We start from the raw sequence: 21,517 nt of genomic DNA, 5'->3' as shown, positions 1-21,517 counted from the left end.
CATAGTCCTTTGATGATACTTGCTCCTTCAGTGATGTCAAACATTTCACATAGACAAATCCTAAGAAACATGAAAAAAAAAACACATGCAATTAAAATGTTTATAAGACTATTTATGAACAATGACACACAGCATTACAAAATCTGAACTTGTAGATGTCAATAACAAAAAGAGACCCAGTTAAGGAAAGGACATAAAAAACAAATAAATCACAGTTGTGAGTACTCTTTGTTCATGAGGCTTGGTGCACAATTTCAATAATCATGAAAACAGATTACTTTGTTTTCAATACTTCATGTTCATGGATTCACAGTCTGGTGTTGCTATTAATTCACACGTTTTTCCCTTCATCTCAAACTAGGGTTTCTTTTTAGCTCTTTATGCATATTTCATTTATAGGTAACTTTGACCATTCTTAAGTTGAATTTCTATATAAGACATTACACAGCTTATCAGAAAGAAGTTTGCTTGCTTCCATCAATGGCTTTCTTAAAAAAAAAGAGTTGAAGGCCCTTTGTCTGGAATACAGATTCCCTAAATGAATCAGAGAGGCAATGAAAAAGTCAACAGTGATCACCTTCATACTTGGTGGTGGTATGGATAGCAAAGGGTGGGAGGGGTGGGGGGGGGGGGGTTAGGGTTAAGCTCTTTGTCTGTAATATGGATTCCCTAAATGAATCAGAGAGGCCATGAAGCAGCACAAAGTGATCACCTTCACACTTGGTGGTATGGATAGCAAAGGGTAGGAGGGGTGGGGGGGGGGGTAGGGTTAAGCTCTTTGTCTGTAATATGGATTCCCTAAATGAATCAGAGAGGTCATGAAGCAGCACACAGTGATCACCTTCATACTTGGTGGTATGGATAGCAAAGGGTGGGAGGGTGGGGGGGGGGGGTAGGGTTAAGCTCTTTGTCTGTAATATGGATTCCCTAAATGAATCAGAGAGGCCATGAAGCAGCACACAGTGATCACCTTCATACTTGGTGGTGTGGTTAGCAAAGGGTGTGGGGGGGGGGGGTTAGGGTTAGGCTCTTTGTCTGGAATATGGATTCCCTAAATGAATCAGAGAGGCAATAAAGAAGTCTACAGTGATCAACTTCATACTTGTGGTGTGAATAGCAAAGGGTGGAGGGGGTGGGGGAGGGGTAGGGTTAGGCTCTTTGTCTGGGTGGATTCCATAAATGAGTCAACGAGGCAATAAAGAAGTCCACAGTTTGTCCAATATTGGTAAACCAGGGTGTTTCAACCATAAGGACCGTAGCTAGACTCTTTCATTAATTTGTTTATTGAATTGTTGTTGGTGCAGAAAGGGGTAAAAGGGTTCTAAATAAAATGTCCATACACTAGAGGGAAACAATACAAGAAGATCCAGTTATCTGAAAGATTGTGATGTTTTTACCCATCACCCATACTGTGGTTTGGATTGGATGTTTATACATTGAAAGATTTATTTATTCACAGAATATATATACACAATTTTGAAGGCAAAATGGGTCTACAAAAATATAGTTATTCCAGAGCTGTTTGCTGAAATCTGTAAATGATCTACAAACTTTGAGCAAAAACAAATAATGTTTTAATGGATAATTAGCAGGGATTCTGGCATGTGTGTGTGTACTCCAGCTTACCACAACTAGGCATTCTACACTATACACAGCTAGTGAAGAAATTAAAGGCTGGTGTTCATAAGCGCAGAATAATTTTGCGGTAAGCAGAGCCAATATTTTGAGCCATAGAGTGATGTTTTCCAGTCTTAAGTTCCTCCACTTCTTTGATCAGCCTCTTCACGATCAGCTTACAATTGTTCCTTTCTGCATCCTCAATATCTTCGTTTGTGCCAATTATTTATAAGAGATTTAAAATGAAGACAATTATTTGTCTCCTTTTTCTTTTGGTTTCTAAAAACAGCTACAGGACAACTTACTGGCATCTGGCCAATGAAAATGAAACCCAAAAATGAAACCAGCTCCCTCAAGAGTTTGGCATGCACGATCCAACTCCTTTTTGAATTTGTCATCCATAGGTGTTTATGCGCATGTGCTTGTCTCATTTGCATATTTCATGGGAAGGGCCTATTCGTCATCAAAGTTGAAAAACCAAATAACGATAAAAAAAACCCTTGTTGCAAAACTTTTTTCGAAAACTACCTATAAACCTATGTTACTTCAGAAGGAGATGTTTCTCACAATTTGCTTATACACTATCAACAGCTCTCCACTGCTCGTGACCAAAAATATAAAGTTTTTGGGCTAACAATTATTTGGTGTAATTACTACTAGTGTTCAGTGCCTCTATAAAGACACATTTTAGAATACATGTATGTACTTACTACAGAACAGCAGCATGATGATTTACAAATCATTGTCAGAAACATTTGTATCAGAGTTTCTGTCAAAGCATGGTCTAAAAGAGAACAAAATATACACATAATCAGTTAAAACAAGTGGTCATGATCAAACACACTTGAATCACATCAGGGCCTAAATTAGAATAAATAAATAGTACTAACAATACTTGGTTCTTATACAGCGCTTTATCACACCCCTAGGGGTGTATCAAAGTATGAGACGTATTCCTTTATAGCATCATGTAATGGTTTCAATGTGCTGTGGTGCAATATGCTGCTGATCAGACCAGGAACATAATGGGCAAAACCATTCGCTATATATGATAAGTGTGCTGATTTTCATACATTCCACAACACACATCAACTACAGCTTTACGTCCCATCTGAAGGACGGAGCAATAATGATTAGGACACTTAACCATCGCTTTGACTTTCTGATTGAACGTAAAGCTGTTGGTCCCGTGTGTTGTGAGCAGCATGTAAAAAATAGTGCAGTTTACATCGAAAAGTGAACAGGTTACTGCGCCCCAGTATTCCTGGTTTAATTGGCTGCATAATGCGCCATAGCACCTTGTAAAACAATTTTAAAAAATAGGTCTCATAAATGTTAGCTCCACTGTACCTGGCAGGTAAAATAATGTGCACTTTGATATGCCCCTTAGGGGTGTGATAAAGCGCACTATAAATGTACATGTAACAACCAAGTATTATTAAAAATGCTTAATCACACAAAATGTCAACACTGGGAGTCAAACCCACACTCTGCTGATCAGAAACACCAGAGCTTGAATTTGGTGTTCTCATCAGCTTGGCCATGACTGCCGCATTAAATGGCTGCATCAAAATATTGCATTAACAGCCCACCAAGGTGGGCTACCCTAGAAAGATATAAAGATTAATTAAACTGTATAAAATGTAAGGTGTCTTTCTTCTTCATCCGTTTTTTTCCCCAAAAATGTATGTTTATGAGTGTTTATGTCGAATGCTGAACTTGCATTTCTAGCCACAGATGTGAAGGGATTAATGAATATGAAAGAATGTATAAAATATAAATCACTTAAGTAACCCGAGTGCCATTTTTCAGAAAGTCAATGTTGACCCTGATAAGATGTTTCTTGAAGAATTGATCCTGTGTTTTGAGGCCCAACGTAAGGAAATCCCAGTTGCAAGAAGTGCAGGGCAAAATGTTTGTCACTCGAAGGCTTGAGATTTAAAGAGACGGTAGCTAGCAAAAAGAACCTATTTTAGTAGTCATGGTAGGAAGCATGCTACTTACATGGCACATGGTGCAAATGGTATAGGCCAAATACTACTACATCAGGTTATTATTCAGCTGTTACTATTAAAATGGCCAGCCCAGCACTACCACAGTCACCTCTGTCCTAACTCTATGCATCCACTGACCATGCTGCTTAGAGTAGCAGAACTTTATGCATAAGTGCTTACTTACAAAGGTCTTACAAAATGCTTTCAACTGCTCAAAGGAATTTCATGGCAACAAAGGCTCCATTAAAAAAAGGAAGTGAGTATGCAAGAGCATAACAAAGAAAGTGTTTAATGGTGATAATGACCAGCTGGAACTCCGTTTATAACCGATTATTTTTGGTTACTATACACTAGTCTTGATGCAAGACAGTTCTTGTTGCGGGCAATGCAGGCACTGTTGGTGAGTTGGCCGCGCTGTGTGTTGTGTTAAAGAAAAACGAGGAACGTCTTGCACCAAGAATGCGGAACGTCTTGCACCAAGAATGCATCCAAAAACTGTCCGAGTCATAGAAATTAAACACAAGCACGGAGCTCAAGGTCGCCGGAAAACGGATACATTTTTACAGAGTTTCTTAATATATTATGCCTTTGAACCAAAAAGGCATATTATGAATGGGAACAAATAGCATTCACTTGTTCTTAAATTTCTGTTTAAAACTATGCAGGGTCGTGGCCATGATTAAAGGCCCTCGCCTTCCGCTCGAGCCTTTATCAAATGGCCAAGACCCTTCCGGTTTTACACTGCTGTTCATGGGTTCATGACTACCATTTTGTTCCATTCATTAGACCTTGTCTATTGGCTTCAAAAAAATTAAACTTACCTTTATAGCTACTGGCCAGATTGAGTAATAACGGGATTGCATTAAGTTACTTCATTGTATGGTGAAGATCCTATTGAATCTAAAAAAGATCAATGGTCAAAGAATAGAAATTAAGGATAAATTATAAATTATTATGTCAATTGCATCAAATAATCCTCAAGCAACTACCAACTTTGGGGCAATAAATCCAGGTACTCATGTCATAAACCTTTTCTACCTTCTGCCCTAGTAGTAAGTAGTTCAAAAGTCTTCCAGATTCTGCAAATCTACATGTACTCCAAGGATAGTAGAATCTTGGAGGAAGGAAACAACAATGTCTAAGAAGAAGGAATAAAAAAGACATGTCACACAAGGGGATCACACAATCACCAGATGCCAAAGTGCAAAGACCAAATTGATAGAGTTTTCTTGGACTTCTCAAAGACCGTTGAAAGAGTCCCACATGAGCGTCTTCTCCTGAAACAACACCTTATTGGCATGAGTGGTCACCTCTTGTCCTGGATACAGGATTTTCTGACAGGTCGCACCCAACAAGTCATTCTTGAAGAAGAGCAGCAACCTATCCAATGAAGCTTCAGGAGTTTTGCAGGATACTCCCAGGTCAAAATTCCAGTTGAACCTAGTTAACTGGGGTCAACTGGTTCAACTGGAAAGTGACCAAGCTCGTCCATTTTCCATATTAACCAACTGGTTTGGACTAGGTTTAACTGTGTTCAACTAGGTTGAAATTATAAACCAGTTGGTTTATAAATGTCTTATTATTATAAACCAGTTGGTTTCTGTCCATTTTCCATATTAAACCAACTGGTTTTAACTGTGTTTAACTAGTTTATCAACTGGTTTCAACTAGTTCCAGTTTAACTAGGTTCAACTGGAATTTCGACCTGGGCTGTGCTTGATCCCCTCTTACTTCTGGTGTTTATAAACGACCTGACGGACTGTGTTTCAATTGGAATTCGCCTTTTCGCAGATGAATGTTTTTTATACCGGCCCATCAGATCCCAGGACGATGTCACTACCCTCCAGCAGGACCTCACCAACCTCCAGAAATTATTATTATTATTAATATTATTATTATTATTATTATTATTATTATTATGTTGGACAGTCTGTCGTTTTGTGTGCACACAGTCTAGTTAACTTCCGGGAGAAAGGTTTACGATATCGCAACTCACCATTCACACTAATCTCTCTCATAGTACAAACATTGGTTTAACATGATTATGAATTGAACAAATCAAGAAATTGTGATTCAGTAACTAGACGACGATATTTGTTCTCTAGTCATTGTGAAATCAGCGGTTAGCTGGGGGATTCGAACCCACAATCTTGTGATGTAAGTCCTGCAGTCTAACCACCTGAACACGGTGACACTACATTAATATGTACTTTAACTATACTAACTAGTGTGGATTTATACTTATAAAATAGCCCTATTATATTAAAGGAAAGTACACGTTTGGTTATTAATATAACTATTTTAGTACTCAAAATAAAAATTAACTTAATTTAAAACTGACTTGGTAACGATCATTGGACTTGGAGAGCTGATGGAAGTATAAAATAATGTAGGAAACGACTCCATCTATGGTTTATATGGGATACACCAAGTGAGAAGACTGGTCTTTGACAATAATATCACCAAACGTGTACAATGCCTTTCAATACACTACGTATATTAAATACATGTACATTAGCTGACACAGTGACATTCAATAACATTACAAACTAGATGCGGCGTAGACCAGCTAACCGAAGAAAACGATTTAAAAGTAGCTTCTCTCCAGCGGACGGCGGAATGAACCAGATAAATGTAATCTAACAGCCCTTAGCTTGACTTGTGTGCTTTAGTTGCTTCATAAATAATACTTTACACAGATATTAACAGTCAAAATTGTCCACTTACTCATTTTATACTTCCCGCGATGATGTTCACCATCTTGAATTGATCACGGAATGCAATACTAAACATAACTAGTCTACAGAGGGCGCTAGGGTTGTTCGTAGATGAAATTAATTTTCTTTGGCCCTGTTATAACAAAAATATACTACCAGACTAAGGTTACCAGCATAATACCATGTCATGTGTACAGTTTGTGAGTGGTATCCAGCTCATTTCTGCTAAGCATACAATTCTTTGAAATAATGGGCCCTGGATGCCATGCCACCTAGGCCCTGGGGGGGGGGGGGGGGGGGGGGGGATGATGGGAGGGGCAAACCCGGGATTGTTCCAGTCCTGGGGAGAATGGTGGAAATTGCACTCTGTGTCCTATTATACTAATTTTGACCATTTTAAATAATTATTGCCTTGACAGGAACAGCCCTTGACTAATAATATTATAGTAGTTATAATGTTAACAAGTTGGCAATATCTTAAAAGAAGTATTAAAAGTGTACAGAGGTAACACTTCTCAGGAATTTTTGCAATAATATCTCAAAAAAGGAGTATAAGAAGCGTTACCGCGATAACACTTCTCCAACTGTGTCTTGATCTAGGGATAATTATTCTTATAGTTTTGGCAATAAAGTAGTGCAGCCAAGCTTGAGTGCAGCGGCTTTGGGTTAAAGTACAATGTGTTTAAAGACATTTTTCACTAGTGGCAAAACAATGCAATTTCTTTTACAGGGGTATTTTATTATTTTAAAATGTTAATTATATATCACAATATTGTTTCTTGTTTCACATGACCAAGGTATTTATTTCACACTAAAGCCATAAACATAAATATGGCAAAATAAAATGAACATTTTGAACTTACTATACACATAACGGGCAAAAAACACTTCAAAGTTAAAGACAGTGGACACTATTGGTAACTGTTAAAGACTAGTCTTCACAGTTGGTGTATCTCAACATATGCATAAAATAAAAAACCTGTAAAAATTCGAGCTCAATCGGTCGTCGAAGTAGAGAGATAATAATGAAAGAAAAAACACCCTTGTCACACGCAGTTGTGTGCTTTCAGATGCTTAATTTGAGACTTCAAATTCTAAATCTGATGTTTCGAAATCAAATTTGTGGAAAATGACTTCTTTCTCAAAAACTATGGCACTTCAGAAGGAGCCATTTCTCACAATGTTTTATACAATCAACTTCTCCCAATTACTCGTTACCAAGTAAGGTTTTATGCTAATAATTATTCTGAGTAATTACCAGTAGTGTCCACTGCCTTTAAGTGATTGATAGTTATGGTAATAGGCATTAATAGGGCCTACTAAAAATAATTAGGCTACAAGACAACACCAGTATGAAAACAAGGAGTTGCTACATAGATTGGTTTTGACCTCATCGCAAATACTTGGTACGCATGCATAGCGATCAAGTTTGACTGCGAGCTGGATCAGCATGCACCTCGTTCAACAGTAAGCGCTTTGCAAAAGAATTTGCGAAAAGGTCTTTGATGACATTAGTTAACAACAGGGTGGACCACGTGAAGGTTGTCATCTTCCACCCCACAACAGTTAAAGGGATCATAATACATCCAAGTTTGTAACCATTACAACAATTGCTTCTTTGAAATGTTACCCCCCTTTGATACCTAGCCTACGGAGTGAAAAACCAGAGATAACAAATACTCTGGAAAACCCCACTTCAACTTATCTATAATAACTATGACTTAAATGCTTTCAATTGTTCAATTAAAGTTGTTGACCATGATTATGCGGTTAAAGAAAATTTTATATACAGTACCGTTTTCTTGCAGTAAAACCAATTAATTACTTTCCTTTGTTTAAGATTAGATACATTACATAATTTCAATCAATATCCTATATCGGAAGTCATTACTATAGTGGCTAGCTCCCTTTGTCTGCAGAGTGAAGAAACACTCTTGTGAGAAAGTACTCTTGAAAACCCTGATATTAGCATCAAATAGCAATCTACATAGGCAAATATCAAACTTGTCAACAATTTTGTAATTAAAATAAACCGTGTTAACAAGTACTCTCAACTATAAAACTGTTGTGAATGGTATATCACAATACCAATCTTAGTGTGGCATTTTTGCCACAAAATTAACACCAGATAATAAAACTAATGTCATGTCCTTTGTATAAAATTAAAAAAACATAATTAACGAGCAATCTCAACTATTGCAAGGTATAAAGATTATCAATACCGAGTGTGACATTAATGCAACATAATTAACAGTAGATAATATAAATGTTGTGACCTTTGTTATAACCATTGTAATTAATTAATATAACAACTAGTACTCGGTGCCCGGCGAACAGCGCCCTCTATTGAGCAAAAACTCAACATCATGCACAAATTAATGCCTACCTAGCTCGTAACAATGAACATTGTAATTAATTAGCATAACAATGAGGACTCAAACACCCTCAAGTAACACAGTACAATGTCATGACCATTGTAATTTAAAACCTCAATAACAGTTATTGAACCCAATGTGAGTCACAATATTTACATGTCCTTAAATAATAACTAATACAAAAAAAACATGGTGGCCACCATGTGGGGGTACCCCCAGAACACTAATAATATTGTTTGGATGAATAACGGAACGACACAATAAAAGGTACCATTCATATTTAATACAATATTCAAATTCAGTAAAAGTAATACTAAGTTTTATTAGTTTGTAATGTTAAACCACTCATATACACTTCTTGACAAGCTTGTTGTCTTTATATTTGTAATGAGTTTGCCCTATTGTTTCATAATTGTAATGAGCAATTGCATTACAAATTTACATAACTTGTTTCATGCTTGTAATGCAGTACTTCATTACGCACTTGAAACTTTGACATACTTGCAATGAGGTATTTCATTGCAAGAATGTTTTGCATGAGTGTAATGAAATACCTCATTACAAACATGCAACATTAAAAATGTGAATACATTAACTTGTAAGGAATTATCTCATTACAAGTTATTACGTATTCTGTCTACAAAATAAGTTGAACAAGGCAGCTTGAAGCAGGAACTTCATCACATCAAGACATCACTACAACTCAACGACTAAATAAAAGACCTTCAATTCCTGCAGCCAGCCGAAGCCATTCCTCATCACACAAGTAGACAAAAGTCCGCAGTTCAAGGCTACCATCACCCTTCCATACATCGGCCATGCATCTCACAAGCTCCAACAAATCATCAGCCAAGCTCAACCCAGAAACATCAAGATTCAAACATCACTTCACACAGAAGACCAGCATTCCCTCCGAATGCGATGACACATAGAGGAGACCTGCTGCATTCATATCCATGAGAAGCAAGAAACATCCAAGCACACGGCAGTCTGGGACACCATGACAAATCAGCCTTGATCAAACACTCACACAGAGTTTTTTCAGAGCCAACACTCATACAAAAGAGTGTACCCACAAGTTAAATATACATATTTATAGTTTCTTCCTATTTCTCTTCACCATGCAAAGCTTCAAACAATACTAATATTCAAGTCATTGTTCCACAATAAGAAAAATTTGTTGTGTACGTGAGTTCAATCTGCAGATGAATCCGGCTGATCATGCTGTCATATCAAGATCCATTTGAAGATTTGTTCAATGTTGTTCATGCTCTTGGAACGAATACTCAATGGTCGAAGTACATCCTTAGTAACAGTCGAAGCTGGTACCACCAATTTGGATACATTCTTAGATGAGGGCAGTCATCATGAAGAAACAGTCCTCCTTTACAAAGACTGTGCTGAATCAACGGTTTTATTGGTGCTGCATAATTTGGCTCAGCATCTTGACGTAACCAACTCTTAGTTGTTCCACTCTGTTCATCCTGTAACAAAATTGAAACAAAAAGATTTGTAAGTTCAATTTTTGTGTTTAAGCAAAGTTTATTTTCCGCACGTTAATGGATTTCTCAGATTTATTAGCTAAAAGAGATCTTACCTTCAAGGATCCTGGTAAGTAGTTGTAGAAATACTTGATGTATATCTCCTCAAGCCATGACGTATCTATCTTTGTGTTGTGATGTCACATCTTCATGGTCCATGTTGACAGGATGGGAGAAAAGTAGTCATCACAATAACCTGTATGTAAGTAGTAGTTGAGCGACAGGTTGTCTTTAGCTGACGCCATCTCGGGAACCTCTGATGGCCGCCTTCAACGCCCCGTCCAGCATCAGCATCTTAAGCTCAGTTGTTTCTGGTTGTGTCCTTCAGCCGATCTAAGAATGTTACATCAATGGCCATTGGTAGCATTCTTGTATAGACGCCATCTAGCGGATGACCTCTAGGGGAGCGCCATCTGAAAGAAAGTTGTTATCACATCAGTACAAACCATATGGAGACTAATATAATGTAATCATGTGATGATCATTACGGAACTACTGCTTCAAAATCAAATCACAAAATTAGCTCAAAAATTGAGTTCAAACACTACTTTTCATGAAAAAGTTTGAAGTTTCTGTCATCTCAAAGACGCAGACTGTTAAAAAGATTGATGCAACAAACTCTCTGCACAATTCTTTCAAGTTATGTTATTCCATGTGTAAAAACCGTTTTAGTTTCTTGTGAAAACAAGTATGGTTACCATTATTACATCTGTTGTTGATCCATCAGACTGCAATGCATTCTCTCATCGACCAGGGAGACAGGAACACTCCTCTATGAAGCAAGGAACCAGCGGTTGTCTACTTGATCATCGGCGGATGGACATCACCAGCACGAATGCAGACACCATTGATGTGCAGTTTTCATTGGACTCCGTACTTCACAGGCAGTTGGTTTCGCATTTCACCATTGCAGTAAATAAAAGACAAAAAATAGATACATTCAGAAAATGCACTTCCAAATAGAATTATTCCATTTAGTTTGGGAATAATTTAGGTTAACATAAATGTGGGTTTGAGTTTTTCTATCATCTTTGAATTTTTAGAGAGTCAAATATTTCTCATCAACTCGTTTGTCTGCATTTAGCAAATCGTAAAGAAAATTGTAAATTTTTCGTTAAACTTTGATGAACACTTATGAACACATCAGAGGAAAGACAGGAATGTTTAGGTTTTGTTAAGGGTTAAACTGCATGGTTTATTGAGCTAGTTTTGTTTGGGCATTCAAAATAAGCCACATTAAGTTTGCAAAAGCACTTTTTTACGACTTAATACTTATGGACAGTAATAACTTGTACTGTTTTTTACTTTCTTAAGTCGTCTTACCTGGAAACTTGCATCCTCAGACCATAAGACACCCTCGTCCTCCTTCCATGATCCTTGGTAGCCATTATCCTTGTGACATCACCTGTATATGGAGAATCATTCAACAACTGCATCATTAAGTTAGTTCAAAAATTGAGTTCAGTCGCTGCTTTTCAACAACAAGTTTGAACTGTTTATGTCATCTCAAAGACATCGATTGTTGTAAAAAGATTGACGCAACAAACTTTCTGCGCAATGCTTTAAAGTTATGTTATTACATGTGTAAAGTCTGTTTTAGTTTCTTGTGAAAACAAGTATGGTTACCATTATTACATCTGTTGTTGATCCATCAGACTGCAATGCATTCTCTCATCGACCAGGGAGACAGGAACACAGGAACACTCCTCTATGAAGCCAGGCAACCAGCGGTTGTCTTCTTGGTCATCTGCGGATGGACGTCACCAGTACGAACGCAGACACAATTGATGTGCAGTTTTCATTGGACTCCGTACTTCACAGGCAGTTGGTTTCGCATTTCACCATTGCAGTAAATAAAAGACAAAAAATTGATACATTCAGAAAATGCACTTCCAAATAGAATTATTCCATTTAGTTTGGGAATAATTTAGGTCAACATAAATGTGGGTTTGAGTTTTTCAATCATATTATTCGTTAGGGTTTATTTCTTTGAATTTTTAGAGTCAAATATTTCTCATCAACTTGTTTGTCTGCATTTAGCAAATCGTAAAATAAATTGTAAATTTTTCGTTAAACTTTGATGAACACTTATGAACACATCAGAGGAAAGAAAGGAATGTTTAGGTTTTGTTAAGGGTTAAACTGCATGGTTTTATTGAGCTAGTTTTGTTTGGGCATTCAAAATAAGCCACATTAAGTTTTCAAAAGCACTTTTTTTTATGACTTAATACTTATGGACAGAACTAACTTATACTGTATTTTACTTTCTTAAGTCGTCTTGCCTGGAAACTTGCATCCTCAGACCATAAGACACCCTCGTCCTCCTTCCATGATCCTTGGTAGCCATTATCCTTGTGACATCACCTGTATATGGAGAATCATTCAACAACTGCATCATTAAGTTAGTTCAAAAATTGAGTTCAGTCGCTGCTTTTCAACAACAAGTTAGTACTATTTATGTCATCTCAAAGACATCGATTGTTGTAAAAAGATTGACGCAACAAACTTTCTGCGCAATCCTTTAAAGGCAGTGGACACTATTGGTAATTACTCAAAATAATTATAACATAAAACCTTTCTTGGTGACAAGTAATGGGGAGAGGTTGGTGGTATAAAACATTGTTAGAAACAGCTCCCTCTGAAGTGCCATAGTTTTGGAGAAAGAAGTAATTTTCTCTGAATTTGATTTCGAGACCTCAAGTTTAGAACTTGAGGTCTCAAAATCAACCATCTATAAACGCACACAACTTCGTGTGAGAAGGGTGTTTTCTTCTTTCATTACTATCTCGCAACTTTGATGACCGATTGAGCTCAAATTTTCACAGGTTTGTTGTTTTATGCGTATGTTGAGATACACCAACTGTGAAGGCTAGTCTTTGACAATTACCAATAGTGTCCACTGCCTTTAAAGTTATGTTATTACATGTGTAAAATCTGTTTTAGTTTTCTGTCAAAACAAATATAGTTGCCATAATTACATCTGTTGTTGATCCATCAGACTGCAATGCATTCTCTCATCCACCAGGGAGACAGGAACACTCCTCTATGAAGCCAGGCAACCAGCGGTTGTCTTCTTGGTCATCTGCGGATGGACGTCACCAGCGCGAACGCAGACGCCATTGATGTGCAGTTTTCATTGGACTCCGTACTTCACAGGCAGTTGGTTTCGCATTTACCATTGCAGTAAATAAAAGACAAAAAATAGATACATTCAGAAAATGCACTTCCAAATAGAATTATTCCATTTAGTTTGGGAATAATTTAGGTCAACATAAATGTGGGTTTGAGTTTTTCTATCATATTATTCGTTAGGGTTTATTTCTTTGAATTTTTAGAGTCAAATATTTCTCATCAACTCGTTAGTCTGCATTTAGCAAATCGTAAAATAAACTGTAAATTTGTCGTTAAACTTTGATGAACACTGATGATCACATCAGAGGAAAGAAAGGAATGTTTAGGTTTGTTAAGGGTTAAACTGCATGGTTTTATTGAGCTAGTTTTGTTTGGGCATTCAAAATAAGCCACATTAAGTTTTCAAAAGCACTTTTTTTACGACTTAATACTTATGGACAGTAACAACTTATACTGTATTTTACTTTCTTAAGTCGTCTTACCTGGAAACTTGCATCCTCAGACCATAAGACACCCTCGTCCTCCTTCCATGATCCTTGGTAGCCATTATCCTTGTGACATCACCTGTATATGGAGAATCATTCAATAACTGCATTCAAACCACAAAATTAGCTCAATCATTGAGTTAATGTAACATGACATCATCAGACACAACAAAAAATGTGTCTGTACATTCCCAAGTGGAATTTCTGTGTCAGTCAAATTAACTCAGAGTTTCAAAATGAAATGAACAATTTATGTACAACAATTTATCGACCATGTATTTCAAAATATGATGATATCCACTATTGTTTTATTTCTATAAAAAAAATTGTTGGGCATCAGACATAATAGCATTTTACACCATTACAAAATGAAGTCAGAGACCCTTCCCCCAGATAAACAATTTTATTGAAAAATAGTGAATCGCAAAGCTCAATTTGACCTTTGCAGGAGCCCCTCTTTAACATAAATTAACAAAATATCATCATTTCAGGAAAATTCTTTACAAATTACGGTCCTGAATGAACTTCCAAACTATTAACATCATGAAAACAAACTTACCCTCAGGTTGTATTCCTGAACTTTTAAATGAGTGTCGTTTCCGCACAGCATACCTCCGCTCACCACAGCTCCAATGAGTCATCATGGCCTAGAAAACAGCTGAAGGGAATGAAACGTAAAAGATGTTGAAGGGCTTCAAACAAAATGGCATTCACACCATTGTTATAAAATGAAGTCAGAGACCCTCCCCCCCAAATAAAAAAAAATAAAAAAACCCAAAAAGAACTCAACAATTTTCATATCAATTTGAATAGTGAAGCGCAAAACTCAATTTGACATTTTCCTTTGCAGGAGGCTCTCTTTTAAGCAATAGCACATCATCGATAAAACAGTATTGTCCAAAGACCCACACTTCGTGTATCACAACTTGTACACAAACCTGTGAAAATTTAAGCTCAATCGGTCATCAGAGTCGGGAAAAAATAACGGGAAAACCCACCTATGTTTACGCATGTTTCGCCGTGTCACAACAAGTGTTTATAATAAATCAGTTGTTTTCGATATTGAGAATTGATAATTGTATTAATGTGTTCTCAAAAAGTAAAGCATTTCATGGAATAATATTTCACAGGGAAGTCTTTAACCATTACCTTCTGTAAACCATGTGAGTTATTTATTAATCTGTGCACTTTAATTTGTTGTTCTGTTCAGAAAGTGTTCATTGGCTTTAACCAAAATTAACAAAATATGATCATTTCAAGATTTTTTGTTTACAATTTTGGTCCTGCAAGAACGTCTAAACTATAAACATCCTGAACATAAACTTACCTTCAGGTTCTATTCCTGAACTTTAAAATGTGTAAGTGTTGTTTTCCTCACAGCAACCTCCGCTCACCACAGCTCCAATGAAGTCTTCATGGCCCTGGAATGACTGGTGCAGTTTCCATTGGACTCCATATTGCGTATTCCAATGGCAGTTGGTTCCGCATTTCACCATTGCAGTAAATAAAGAACAGAAAACACATACATTCAGAAAATGCACCTCCAAACAGAATTATTCCATTTAGTTTGGGAATATTTCAGGTGACTATAAATGGTGTGAGTGGTTGTTACATGACAAGTGACTGATAACGGATGGTGTGGAGTTATAGATGGGGTACGTTTTCGCTGTTGTAACGAATCCCTGATTGTTAAGATGTAACATGCAAGCATGGAAATGAGCTTAGTAGATTTTAAAGTGATGGTGTAGATGGAAGTGAGCTTGTTAATCATGCAGTTTGGTGCAGGTTTGATGTTAGAGTGAATAAATGGTGATAATAATATACCTTTAAGGTGGACGTAATCCATCTGTGCCGTAATACCACGGGATTACAGTGGTTGCAGGGTCTGTCATGAGAGAGCATGTAGATGAGAAGGACTCCATCCCAGGTTCTCAATCTCAGTCACTGCATGTTGGGAAAAAAAGATAACATTCTCTAAGTTGTGAAACATGTTTGACAACATCAGAGTAAAAATTGGTAGCTCCAGTGGTTAGAGAGTAGTTTTAGAACGAGGCACAAGGTGCTAATAAAGTACTTGAACGAGACTGAATGCATTGGAATGCCATTTACATGTAAACTTTCTTATAATACGTTTGTCATGTAATTGTATTTTTGGTGCATTTACACTTCTAGTTTTCCTGCCGTTATCATTCACAAAAACTACTAAGCATGTAGAGCGAATTTCTCAAGAACTACAGCACCTCAGATAGTAATATTTTTAGGAAAGCTTTACACAATCATTATCTTTGGTGTAAGTTAAATGTAAATCTGCGGACATTGTCTTTTGTGTTACCAAACATCCAAATCCTTTAATTTTAAACAGATAAGTAAAGACCACACACTTTGTGTAAGCTTTTTAAAAAATATCCAGGGTCTTTCACAGGGTGCAAAGATCTTGCATGTAGCAACTACGATTCTCCAGATATTTTTTTTGGTAAATACTTAAACATTGATTTAAAGTTATGACGTCATCTTATTCCAAAACTTGTTAAATTTTATTGCCACACTGAGGTATAAGTACATGGGCAAGTTCAAAGTGAAACCCTAGCCTTTTTGGATCACAAACTAAGCGCTTGAATCCAGAATCAATAACCATCCATATACTATAAAAAGCTTGTGTAGACTATTTTTAAGAGTGACCACTAACTGTTTAACTTTCCTTTATTAACCAGTCTTAAGAAGATCGGGTTTCAAAGAAGTTTGACAAAGATCGGTTTCCCATAAGCAGCCCATTCCACATGCAGGATTGTAAATGAATGATCGCTGGGGAGTATTTGGTTTTGGCAAAGTTGTTGCTGTAAATTAAAAGATATCACACCAGACACTATCCACTGTGAAACCATCCGGTATCTCATTGAACGCAGGAATTGGCTGAAATTTAATTTTTCTCTTTTGTAAACCATCCAATTCACCTTGGGGCATTTTTTCTTCACCTGGGCTCTGTGACTTTCACTATGGTTTCAAGGAATGCTCCCCATCCAAGCCCAGACCTTTTAACTTGTTGACTTCTTCTCTGAAATGTAATTTCACACTTCCCCAATTCCATGGCCTCATGGATGTTATTGCCCATGCTGTGTCATACTCCAAATGTAAAGGAGCACAGTATGTTGGACATGGCTGGACACAGTACTGCTGACCTTAAACAAGGTGAAGGCTGACCAATAAACCACTTATCACTCAGGTTGACTTCCCCTCATTAAACAGTAATCTATCCAGCTGTGTTCATGGTAGCCTTAGGAGGGTTTGGCAGTACAGCACAGTGAAAACAATTTAAAACTAAGGTTATGGCTAGTTAGCAGAGAACTGCATTAAAACAAGGTCAAAAGGGATTGTAAAAGGCAATTTCAAGGAGAATGATGAATATTTACTCTATTTTACAAGAAGATTTTCATAGTGTGAGTATGTCAAATCATAGAGTAAGGGTCAAATGCAGAGTTCCTGTAGTGTTTCTACTTAAGAGGTGGAGGTATGCATTAGCCCACAAAGATAACCTGGAGTTGTAGAAGTACTGTTAAGAGCACCAAATTCAAACTCTGGTGTTTCTGATCAGCAGAGTGTGGGTTCGAATCCCCAGCCGTGACACTTGTGTCCTTAAGCAAGACACTTCACCATTGCTTTGTCCTTCGGATGGGACGTTAAAGGCAGTGGACACTATTGGTAATTACTCAAAATAATCATTACCATAAAACCTTTCTTGGTGACGAGTAATGGGGAGAGGTTGATGATATAAAACATTGTGAGAAACAGCTCCCTCTGAAGTGCCATAGTTTTCGAGAAAGAAGTAATTTTCCACGAATTTGATTTCGAGACCTCAGATTTAGAACTTGAGGTCTCGAAATCAACCATCTAAACGCACACAACTTCGTGTGACAAGGTTTTTTTTATAATCCAACTTTATGCTCAAAATGTAAAGTAGATGACATTTGTTTGGACTATAATCAGGCTACAATAGACCTTGTAAACTTCAAATAATTAGATGTTAAATTGAAGGAAAAAACAGTCTTAAAGCTGAAACAATTCAACGAGGGGGGAGGCATATATGTTAACTAATGAGGGTGAAAATTGGGTAAGCATTTGTTTGCAATTTCTTTTTTGCAGGGATAATTTTCTGGACCAACGCGGCTGAGCTCACTGTGAGAACAAACAACATAGAGACAAGCTTGCAAATAGACTAATTACCAGATGCAGTTTTAAATAAGAATTCCAGGAGTGTGGAGGGCAAAACGTTTCCTAGCCCACCTTGTAATAATAATAATAATGAAAATTTATAAGGCGCCGGTATCCGCCATGACTGATGCTCATGGAGCACTAACAAAAAGAAAAGAAAGAAAAATGGCACTCTTTTAACATCGGTCTCATCACTGTAATGGCGACTGTGATGAGCCCCATGTTAAAAGAGAGCCATTTACAGCTCAACAAGGTGGGCTAAATGTTTCCATTATATTATAGATTTAGAGGTTTGATGGGACAGTTGATATAGCTATAGGTAGCAGAATCTAATTGTAGTCATACCCTCCACGGTCCTGTTTTCAGGGTGTGCTGCCCTAATTACCTTCATTTGTTTATAATAAGTATGCAAACACATTAAAACTTGGTGGATATTGAAATTTTCACACAACACACCAATCTTCGATGACTTCAACAGCGTCCCATTTTGTTTAGTTTGAGGCAAACGAGAAAGTATGGTTTCCTGGTGAAGCCATACGTGGAAGACACATTTGCAGTGACAACAAGTGTTCTATGAGACTTTGTGTGACTCTATAGCCAGCAAGTTTCTTCATTTTATTCAAAATATTTTGTATGACATTCTAAAAATGACCATGATAATTTGCAAAAATTAAAATAAATACAAAGTTAATAAAAAGTGTGAACAATAAATTATTGGCTTTCAAATCTGACTTGTATTTTTTATTTTGTTTCCTTAATATTTATAGTAAAACATATAAATAAATAGTGATAATTGAATCACCTAGCAAATGTTTTAATTTTTAATATTATCAAGGGTTAAAACAAAATTCTTCAAAGAATGTTCAGTCACAAGATCTGATCATCATGATATGTAAATTGAAAAGTGTTCGAGAAAACTTTTCCGGAGGGCAATTTTTCTTTATATGGCCCAACATTGTGACAAATTTTTGTACATTGTAAAAAGTTGTAGAAACGCCTAAAACACTAAAACTTTTTGCATTTGCAAGTGCAACTAACCAGTGGAGCCTCACATGGTTCTAAGTTTTGGTCAAGGGATAGGAGACTCTTTGCTTGGCAAGTCAAACCATGGTCAAACCACAAACATTTTATTTAGGGACTGTTTTTACATTAAGCACGAGAGGTAACAGATTTGCCGCGATTTTAGGGACACCTTGACAACAGGACGTCCTACGATACGAGAAGAAGCATATAGACGGCGAACACAGTATTAAGTTACGTAGAACAGCATAGCACATGGTGCACATGAAAATAAGGCAAAACACTCCCATAAATATAAAATAATATCTAACTAACTTCAGTCATCTTACTTCAAAAAGATCCCATCCGCATCCTGCCACAACCACCCTTACCGTAGCTTAGCGTTGAGTCAACTGGCCAACCACGCTGCCAGAGTTTTATCAAAAGCGAGAAAAATCTGAACGGAAATTTCCACTGAATCACGTGCTAACAGAAAAAAAAGGAACTTACGTAATACTTTTACAACTGGGTAAATCATCAAAACAAAGGCTCTATTTAAAATAGTCGAGGGGTAGAAAACTCCACATGATAACAACAAACAAAAGCTGGGCCCGAAGAAAGGCACTGTATTTATGAATGATTTCAATAGATGGATAATAGCTTGCATTTCATGGGCTTTTACTTCCTGTGTTCTGATTGGTCTGCTCTCTGACGTAGTATGTCACACACATCCAGGGGCCAATTTTATGCATACAGCTCAGCAGGTTTGTCTGCTTAGCAAAAATTGAGTGCGGCGCCAGAATTTAAGCGCAGGATATGATTGGATGGCCATGGATCCTTGCTTTGTCACAAAATTCTTAATGGGATTTCGTGTGTTAAATGCCCTCCATTAAGAACTGCGCAGGTAAAAAATACCAAGATCTGATTGGTCGACAGCTCTGGAGCTTGGATCCTCATTTTGTCACAAAATTGCCCATGGGATTTCGTGTGTTAAATGCCATCCATTAAGAACTGTGCAGGTAAAAAATACCAAGATCTGATTGGTCGACAGCTCTCGAGCTTGGATCCTCATTTTGTCACAAAATTGCCCATGGGATTTCGTGTGTTAAATGCCATCCATTAAGAACTGTGCAGGTAAAAATACCAAGATCTGATTGGTCGACAGCTCTCGAGCTTGGATCCTTGTTTTGTCACAAAATTGCCCATGGGATTCCATGCGTAAAGTTGTCTCTAGTGCGTAATGGGGTGCGTGCGTGTTGTTGGGGGGGGGGGGGGGTACAGAGAGTTGACCTTTGTCCCCACTAGAAGTGTGTTATTGTTTGTGAAAAAGCTACAGACCAAGTGGGGTTGGAATAGTAAACGAGATATAATATTGTTTTATGTGGGTTAGGTTTTAACACTGTTACTAGTTAGTAAGTTGTGAGTATTAAACAAATAAATCAATTGGTACAAGAATGTTGGCCTACTGAAGCGCAAACTCATACTTTAGCCTTCTGCCGCCGCCTATGGACCGATCCGGCCTATCAATCAAACTGTGCGCGTTCACCCATTTGACCAATCACAACAATGATTGTGGTCGGACAAAATACGGTCTGTTTGATGTGTTGCGTGACTACGGAACGATTTTAATTTTAAGAGAACACACATTGCCGCGATTTGTTTTTAATTCGGCATGTGCGCTTTCTTCGTACGCGACTGCCCATTCGCGCACGTCCGCGCTACGAAAACCGTATGTTCGACTTGATTGATGTACTAAAAAAAGTATACGCGCCTTTTAAACATGACGCACATGGCGCTCGCAGTTTTGTACGCTCATCAGCAGATTGTGCGTTCACATTTGCTGCATTTTTTGCTTCGATGACACATAGAAAAGAACAAACGCACCATAATGCAAATAGCCGTACAATTGCCGTACAAAATTTCAAGCTTTTGTATTGGTTTGTACATAAACATGGATGCGCCCACACGGCTTCAAACCTTAGTGCGTGTATAACGGGGTGTTAGCGCTCTAGTCAATATATATAGCTCTATGGCAGAATGTCATTGGGAGTGTTCGTACACGTGTCTTGCTCACGTGCGCGGTGGGCGGAGCTTAGTGGAAAGCCGGAACGGTCCATTTTCCGGCCCACAAATGTTTCAAAGAACCTCCAAGTGGTCTAGTCCCTCAATATTCTTCTATAAATTTCGTTTCCTAGAATGTTGAGGACTCATCCAGCATTTATTTCGAGTGGTATTTTTCAAGAGGGAATAATATTCGATACTGAAGTCTTCAGAAAGAAACACACTTCTTTTTTTCTTTTTCTTTTTTGTTTTTTTTTCAAAAAAATTGCATATTCTCGTTACTACTTTCAACACTTTTAAAATAGCGTTTATCAACCAATCGAAGCTAACCAAATAGTGCATAGTTATCAATAAGTAAAGGGTCGTACAGCTAAGATTTGCAGTAACAAT

General features: G+C 37.4%; 3 long non-coding RNA genes across 6 annotated transcripts; all 3 read right to left on the bottom strand.

Moving 5' to 3' along the window:
* Position 1: 1 nt before the first annotated feature.
* Positions 2-6,422, bottom strand: LOC117306902. 2 transcript variants are annotated; one of them, XR_004521002.1, is made up of 4 exons: positions 6,339-6,422; positions 4,433-4,511; positions 2,328-2,401; positions 2-60 (listed from the first exon to the last, which is right to left on the bottom strand). It is a non-coding gene; the product is annotated as an uncharacterized LOC117306902 (long non-coding RNA). The 2 variants fall into 2 exon arrangements; XR_004521003.1 differs by lacking the exon at positions 6,339-6,422 and adding an exon at positions 4,650-5,098.
* A 1,465-nt stretch (positions 6,423-7,887) lies between these two features.
* LOC117289540 lies at positions 7,888-13,900 on the bottom strand. 3 transcript variants are annotated; one of them, XR_004518954.1, is made up of 4 exons: positions 13,859-13,900; positions 10,943-11,120; positions 10,301-10,657; positions 7,888-10,187 (listed from the first exon to the last, which is right to left on the bottom strand). It is a non-coding gene; the product is annotated as an uncharacterized LOC117289540 (long non-coding RNA). The 3 variants fall into 3 exon arrangements; XR_004518953.1 differs by lacking the exon at positions 13,859-13,900 and having other exon boundaries at positions 10,943-11,617; XR_004518955.1 differs by lacking the exon at positions 13,859-13,900 and having other exon boundaries at positions 10,952-11,617.
* Positions 13,901-20,289, bottom strand: LOC117289551. Its single transcript, XR_004518956.1, has 4 exons — positions 19,417-20,289; positions 15,189-15,805; positions 14,421-14,519; positions 13,901-13,940 (listed from the first exon to the last, which is right to left on the bottom strand). It is a non-coding gene; the product is annotated as an uncharacterized LOC117289551 (long non-coding RNA).
* Positions 20,290-21,517: the final 1,228 nt, after the last annotated feature.

This window comes from Asterias rubens, chromosome 1 (genome assembly GCF_902459465.1).
Source record: "Asterias rubens chromosome 1, eAstRub1.3, whole genome shotgun sequence".
Classification (NCBI taxonomy): domain Eukaryota; kingdom Metazoa; phylum Echinodermata; class Asteroidea; order Forcipulatida; family Asteriidae; genus Asterias; species Asterias rubens.
This window is presented reverse-complemented; position numbering and strand designations above follow the sequence as displayed.